Consider the following 8,421-nt stretch of genomic DNA (forward strand, 5'->3'; position numbering starts at 1 on the left):
CGCGGCCAATACGTGGCCGCAGCCAGCAGAATGGCCGGCGAAACACTATAATGCCGCCTGCGTGCGTTTCTTGCTTAGCCCCCGGCCGTCTCCCCGCGCCCGCGCGCGCTCGCGCTCGCGCGATCGTCCCTTCCGCCCCGTCCGGTTTCGGCCGGGGCTTTCGACCGGTCCAGGAACCGTCCCGGCGTGATTTCGGGGCTTCCTAGGACCCCGGTGGAACCTGACAAATTGTAATCTCATTCTTGAACCACGAAATGCCCCCGGTCGCCATTCCACGGCGCGGCCTCGTTTCGACGGCCGCGGCCGCGGCGATCCGAGGCCGGAACCACCGGCCGCTGCTTCGCCTTGGGAACCAGGCCAGTTTCGCGAAATAAAAAACTGGCGTACTCCTTTTCCAGGACGCTCGGCCAACGCGTTTATTGATAGAGCTGGTTCTAGGGAAAGCGATTCCCTCCGCTGCCCGCTACGGGGACTTTCGTTTCCGTGGGAAAACTGGCTGTCGGGGAGGCGATTTTCAGGCTGATCCAAATTCTACAGCAAATCATAACAAACAATAATAACAAACAATAATAACAATAATAATAACCTTGACATAACCTTGTCAACAACAATAACAATTATAATAATAGTAGTAATAGTAATAATAATATTCATTTTATCAACAGGGGCAAAGATCTTACGTTTTGACATTATGTAAGGCCATATCGATCAGTTCAGCACATTTTTTCGAATCGTGTCAAGGTTGTTATAAATTCAATTCGACGTTTCGAATTATTTATACGCACTTAATATTTTGCTTATCGTCTACTCATTTTTGTTCCATATTATTGAAATCCGTTTCATCCATTTATGGCAATCATATGCCGTAATTGTGACGACGTCTCTGTGGAGCCGCGATTGATACCTCTTGATCAATGGCGTACTTACTATTCGTACACAGTTTAATCCATCGTAATATCCGCAAAGACTGTCGCAGAAGTACATCGTACACTACATGGTCATACAACTGTTTAAACCGATTGCTCGTCAATGGCAATCGTTATTGCCGTACTCTTTTTGTAATTCCTTTACTTCTTCAAACGCTCTGCCATTAGTATTGTACGCGACCATTTCATGATTCTTGTTTTACTGTAGTTACTGTTACTGTTATTACTATCGTCATTACTATTATTTATTACTATTATTATTGCTATTATTATTGCTATCATTATTACTATTATTATTACTATTGTTATTACTATGATTTATTACTATTGTTATTACTATGATTTATTACTATTGTTATTACTATTATTTATTACTATTGTTAATGCTATTATTTATTACTATTGTTATTACTATTATTTATTACTATTATTGTTACTATTATTATTGTTATTACACAGTTGTACTCCTGTACTCGGTACTATTACATTTTCTGTAACAAAGGTACTACCCTGTTTATACAATAGATAATTTAAAAAATGAATTTCTTGATTTCATTTGTCAATGTTTAAACTTGATTTAGTCATGTTTTTTACTTTGATTTAGTTTTGATCAAGTAAAATTGTAAATTTAGTTTTCATTTCTTCAATTTATTCATTCAAGCCCGAGGAAACCTTCATTGATATATAAATAAAGTCAATTAGTATCTGTTAGCAACCATTTGTGCAATTATAATTATTGTACGTCTGCAAGTGAATATATAATAATATGTATAATAATTTCTAGATTAGGTTTTCTATATATTTATCTTGGGACCTGAGGTAACAACTTTAATGGTGCCTCAGAGTGTGAAGAGTTAAAAAATAATCAGAACGGAGACACAGCAATTGTCCAATTGATAACGACCATTTCCACTAAATTCCATTTACCAACATTATTTTCCATAATTATTTTCCATTTTACCAAATTAACTCGATTAAATCAATTTCACCAAATCATCTCCATCAAATCAATTTCGCCAAATCAGTTTCGCCAAATCATCTCCGCCAAATCAATTTCACCAAACCAACAAATGTTCACAACAATTATCGAAACCATAGCCATCGAATCTTCTCATGCCCAGCAAAATCCATCGAACCCCGCCGACGCGACCTGCCCTTAACCGCAAAAACTCGCGTCTCAATTTCGCATAACTCACCCTCAATTCCCTGTCGCGTAGCGCAAAGAAGAACGCAGGAATCCCCCAAGCGGGGAAAGCCGTCTTCCCACAGGAGAGATCCGGCATACCACGGCTAATTTGTCCGGGTAAAATACCAATTAGGAAGAAGTCCTTGCTTCCGTGGACAACAAGAAAACCGCTGTCTCATCATTCTTATCGATCCCCGGCATCGATCAATACGCGGTGCGCGCGCGCGCGCGCGCGCCCGGGTACACCTAATCTATTAGGGTGTCCCATAAGTTTCTTCCTCTTTTTTCGATGCGAAATGAATACACGATATTTGTTGTTCATGGTGGATTTATTATGTTATATATGAACCTTCTTCCATCTCACAGGAAGCCTCGTTATGCCCTCTTTCCAATATTGTTGTTATTTGCAAAATATTCATCTAGGCGCGTTTTTATTTCGCTTATGAATTTGAAAGATTTATCACGGAGAGAATTTTTTAAAGAGAGGAACAAGTGATAATCGGATGGAGCAATGTCTGGGGAGCTAGGAGGATGAGGTAGAACGTTCCAATCAAACTGTAACAATTTTTGCATTACGGCCGATGCAACATGCAGTCTTGCGTTGTCGCGATGGAAAACGACGCCTCGTCGGTTCGCCAATTCTGGCCGTTTCTCTGCTATTTCAATTGATCCAATTAATTGCAATATTTGTCAGCATTGATCGTATCACCTTGAGGAAGGATCTCGTAGTACGCTGCACCTTTCCAGTCCCACCAAATGCACGAAAGAACCTTCTTCGAATGAAGTCCAGGCTTCGCAACAGTTGGAGGTCCATTTTCCTTGGACCAAGTGCGTTTTTGATGCAGAATTTGGTATAAAATCCAAGTCTCGTTTCCAGTGACAATCCTCTTTAACCCTTTTAGTACCGAAAAACGATGTATGGCTACTCTCGAACAAACATTATTTTCTTAATATTTTTAATAAACGACGATTTCATTTCTTTCTTCTTCCTTTTTGAATTCGTTAATATTCGGGTTTCATTCTTCCTATTTCTTTTCCAAATTTTATCAAACTACATCAAACGAGCTTTGTACATTTTACTCGAGTGAACGTGATTTTTTTGTTAGCACTAAAAGGGTTAAGAAAGATCCCTTTCATGTCGCTGGAGAAGCAAATCGCAGAGACGCGGTTCAAAAGGCCGGTTTCCGTGAATTGGTTTAAAACCCAAACTTCATATCGATTCGTATATCTTGATTAAATGATTATGTTCGTCTTGGGAATATTAGTGGTATCTACTATCTCACGCACACTATATCGCGGATTTTCAGCGAGCATAGTCTTGATAATGTCCGTATCTGTCGTTGCTGGACGGCCGCCGCGATCTTCATCTTTCAACTCGAAATTGCCAGCTCTAAATTTTTTAAACCAATCGCGGACGGTGCTAATAGTCGTATTACCCCTCCCCTAAACGGTGCAAATCTCGTCTGCAGTGTCCTTTGCGCTATTGCCTTTTTAAAAGCAACGAAGCATAACGTGTCGCAAATGCTTCTTTTGGCTCTCCATATTGAACGGTGCAGAACAAATTTTAACACGTTGAATGCCACGCCCATTTTACAGTAATTGTCCGTGGCGCCACGATGAATTTTCTATTATGCGATACATGTAATGCCACATAATAAAATTATATTTCATGTATAAATAAAACTATTTTCAGATGTTTTATAAGGCATTCATTTCTTCACACCACTGCATCAACGATGATAATAATAAAAAAATTATAAGTATTGTCATTTGTTTAAAGTATATATATTTTCATCAATCTGAGCGCGCCGGTCACCGGTGGCCCCCATGGCGTCACTGCCAAGTTCAGCGCCGGTCACCGGCGACCCCCGTGACGTCACTGCCAAGTTCAGTGCCGGTCACCGGTGGTCCCCGTGACGTCACTGCCAAGTTCAGTGCCGGTCACCGGTGGTCCCCATGGCGTCACTGCCAAGTTCAGTGCCGGTCACCGGTGACCCCCGTGGCATTCAACGTGTTAAAAGAGACTCTGTCACCAACGAAACGTACTTTGAAAGAGCTCTGCGACGAAACCGATGCCATAAACGCCTAAGAGATAAGCCTGTATTATAAAGGGTGTCGCAAAATTCACGCAAGATTCGAATTTTGCGCCATTTGTGCGGTAAAGTGTTGCCAACCAAAAAAAAGATACAGAATGACAGCTGACAGTTCAGGGTTATTAAAGATGGACCGCTACACAAAAGAACAACGCATTATTATTGTAAATAAAAAATTTACAATTTTTAATTATAAATCCGTGTTTCCTATCAAAATTACTTCTCGCGTGAATTTTGGGACACCCTTTATAAATCCAGCCACTCGGAGAGTCACTCATAGCGTAGCGGGAAAGAAACTTATGGGACAAGCTAATCTATGTTCGATTCCCCAAAGGATCCACCGCAACGGAATGGAACGGGGTTTTCCGGCGATCCTACGGGAAGCAAAGATCATCGTGTCGTTCACCCCGCGCGGCGAAACGACGGAGCGAGGCTCTTCTTCTCTTTTCTGGGCCGCGGAGCCGGGAGAACAGTCGTCCGCAGGGAATGGAAGTTCGGGACAATAAACAGTAATGGCGGATACGTGCTCGGGGATTTACTTCTGGATGACTCCGGCCTCCCCGTTCTGCCCTCTCTCCTCTCCTCTCTCCTCTCTCCCTCTCTTCCTCTTCTTCTTCTTTCTTCTCCTGTTGTTGAGGAGCCCCCGTTCCTTCTTCTGGTCCGCGGCCACCGCGCAGAGTCCCGGGCCCAAGGCGGCCTGTCCACGAACGTCGTCGGAACCCGTTCTTTCTCTCCATTGAATTCAATGGTTACCCTCGTCGTCTTATTTATTGGATGCGTTCCTTCGCTCCGGCGCGGCGCGGCGGCGAGCTACAACCGCGCGGGGTCTCTCGCAAACTCGCAAACTCTCGGCGCAACGGCACACACTGCGACCGTTGCGACCGTTGCGCTCGATGTCTCCTCCGCGCCGCACATAACCTGACCACACGGGCTGGAACGATGCCGGCCGGTTACGTGCGCGGAAATTCGTTCCGTGGATCGGTCGCCCCCCCCTTTTTTTTTTTGTTACAGATTGCAACTATTTGCTGCGTCGGTTTTTGCGGCAATCGTCGGTGATTGGGAGAATTCGGATTTGGTTTTCTTTTTTTCTGTTCGGTATGTTGAAGGGTTGGTGGGATGCTCTGTTGAGATTTTTTGGTACGACGGTTTTTGGTAAAATTGTTAACTATTTATAGTGATTATTCGTCGATAGATTTTATGAATTTATGGGGAATGGGTATGGGTGAGACCTGAGACTTAACATTGTGGAGATGCGAGGATTTAATAGCATGGTTATTCTATGCTTGGTTTATCGCAATGATGTAAATCGATAAATTAATTTTTATTTCGCTTCTGTTTAATATTATCGTCTTGGAAAGCTTTTATTTTATGTATGCAAATCAAATATATTAAATTAAGAAATTAAATTATATATATGTTCGTTGCGAAGATTCTGATTTTGCTACCTGGCGAGTAAAGTTCGAATACCTTTTAAAACTTGATAGACTGTGAATCTATATTGAAACTGTTGCTATTTTATAAAAATCAGTATTTAAAAAGGAGCGAGAAAATTACTCGCCACAGTGGTAGAATAAAGATGCTGTTAAAACTTGTCAATCCATTTATCTTTCATTTTAAAAATCTACACTCTATAACGGAGCTAAATAACTTGAATTTATTTTTAATGTTAAAGTAGCTTTTTTACTGTACAAAGACTGTCTTCTTTTTAATTTTCCTATTATTTAGAATGACAACGTAAAATAATTAAAAAGGAGAGTTTTCAACACGTTCTGCGTTAAAATCTTTACATAGTTAACGCAATTTAATTAATAAAAGCGAAGCTAGAAACATAATATTTATCATAGAAGTTGACACTGGAACTCTGTAAACATTCTCCTAAACATTCTAATCAAATTCACTTTGATCAAATATATTGCAATAAAAATGAATTTTAAAAATTGGTCAGAAACTAGTGTCACCCATATTTGACAGTCTCAATTTTCTGTCAATTTTCTGTCGACAGAAAAATATCGGGGAATATTAACAAATAGATTAATACTAAGAATAAAATATACTTAGAAGCTTCGCTAATCGTCACCCATTAATATTGTTATTTGCATACGGCGTTGTCTAACGGCGCCACGTTTCAGCAATGTAATTTTCTCGTCGCAGCGCGGCGATTCGTTGCGCCGGCGAGCCGGCGATGTTCGAAATGGAGCGGCTCTCGTGGACTTTTCGCAATAGTACCTGAAACTTTTGAACGCGTTTTTATGGAAACTATGGTTTTCGGATCGCTCGATATCTCGAAAACCAATCGGCCGGCCCACTCGAAACTTCGCAGACTTTTTCAACAGACGTTCTACTTCCGTCTGACCTAGGACGGAGTGGATACTTGTGCAATTAGATCGAGACCCGGGCAATCAGCGAATTTCATGGGAAACTGGAACTCCGCGTTTCAGACGATTTCGTTCCTTATAGCCGATTGTTTCCGATGCAAATGATACGTTATTGCGACACATTAATTCCTTTTTAAACAATTTATTTTTCTCTATATTTTCTCTATTTCTCCATTTAAAACAAAATGTTTATGTGAAATCTTGAAAATTTTAGTTATATACTTGTTATTGAAATCGTGTCAGTTTTGCAATTTTTTAAATTTTATTACTCAACTAATTTTATTCTATTAATTTTATTTTATTATTTTATCTACTTTTATTTGATTGATTTTATTTTAATATTTGATTTACTTTTAGTTTATTACTTTTATTTTCTTACGTGATTTATTTTACTTTATTTATTTTATTATTTGATTTATTTTATTTTATCCATTTTACTTTATTATTTTATTTATTTTACTTCATTAATGTTATTTTATTCATTTTATTATATTATTTGATTTACTTCACTCACTTTTATTTCACATTTAAGTCACTCTAATTTACAAAATTTTCAAAACTGTATTTTCTTAAAATTCTCTAATATTTTCCCCGTTCCTGATTCGACCTACCGACAGTACATTAAAATAAAAATTTACGACATCTCGTGGCCGAAGGGTGCGTAAAAAGCGACGAGGAACAGCGGCAACCATAAACGTCCGAGCCCGGCCCGAACGACCTATAAGCGAACGAATCGAGAAACAGAGTTCCGCGGGGAAATTTAATCTGCCGGCATCGTCATTATCATCGACGGGCTTGTTAAAAGAGGTTACTCTCGCGCGCGTATATGGCAACGATACCGGCCGCGCGCTGGCTTTCGCGTACCTATTACAAAGATATCTTAATCTGATCGGCCGCGGCCCGGGGAGGACGCGCGAAAGGCGCCCGGTCGTGTCTGCAAAAAGACGAGACAGCAGACAGAAAAAAGGCGAGGCGTCGATCGAACGATACACGCCAGGCTCGATCGTAAATGAGAGGATTCCTGCCTACGATCGTTTCTGAATGCTTGCGATCCATCAATCGATACGTGCGCCGGCTATCTAGCCATGTCGCGTCATTTGCTCATCTGCCTTCGCTGAAATTCGGCGGGATTCGCGAAGAATTTCGGTCCATTTATGCATTATTTATTTTATTGTGTTAGTCAATATTTATTTTATTGTGTTACTTCATATTTATTTTATTATATTAATTACTATTTATTTTACTGTATTAGTTAATATTTATTTGATTGTAGTAGTTAATATTTATTTTGTTGTATTAATTACTATTTATTTTATTGGAGTAGTTAATATTTATTTTATTGTATTAATCAATATTTATTTTATCGTACTAATTAATTCTACCAAAGCGACTTTCACTCGACGATATTTTCTATTTGAAATGTTTACCATAAGTATTTCCTTAAGGGATGGTTAATCGACGAAAATTTAATATTTATTTTACGTTATTTTGTAGTATTAATTCGGCTGATTATTCTATATATATATAGATGCTAGTGTAATAGTTTCTTTTCATTTTTGAAAACTGCAGCGATCGCTGTAGTTGAAGCAATATGGCGCTCATCGGTCACGTTGTAAGTAGAAACAGACAGCGACAGACAGACACACCAGACAAGTCGCGATCTTCGTACTTGTTCGTAAATTTCAGCATAAAAATCAAAGGAAAATCATAAGTATTATAGATATCTTCGTCATTTATTTAACGCACCTCTCCTTGAACAATAATTTATTTATTATACAAAAAAGAGGTAAAAGAGATCTCTTTTCATTCCAGCAAAATTATAAGAAAAGATAATTTTAATT

The sequence above is a fragment of the Augochlora pura genome, chromosome 9 (genome assembly GCF_028453695.1).
Source record: "Augochlora pura isolate Apur16 chromosome 9, APUR_v2.2.1, whole genome shotgun sequence".
In the NCBI taxonomy this organism is placed as follows: Eukaryota; Metazoa; Arthropoda; class Insecta; order Hymenoptera; family Halictidae; genus Augochlora; species Augochlora pura.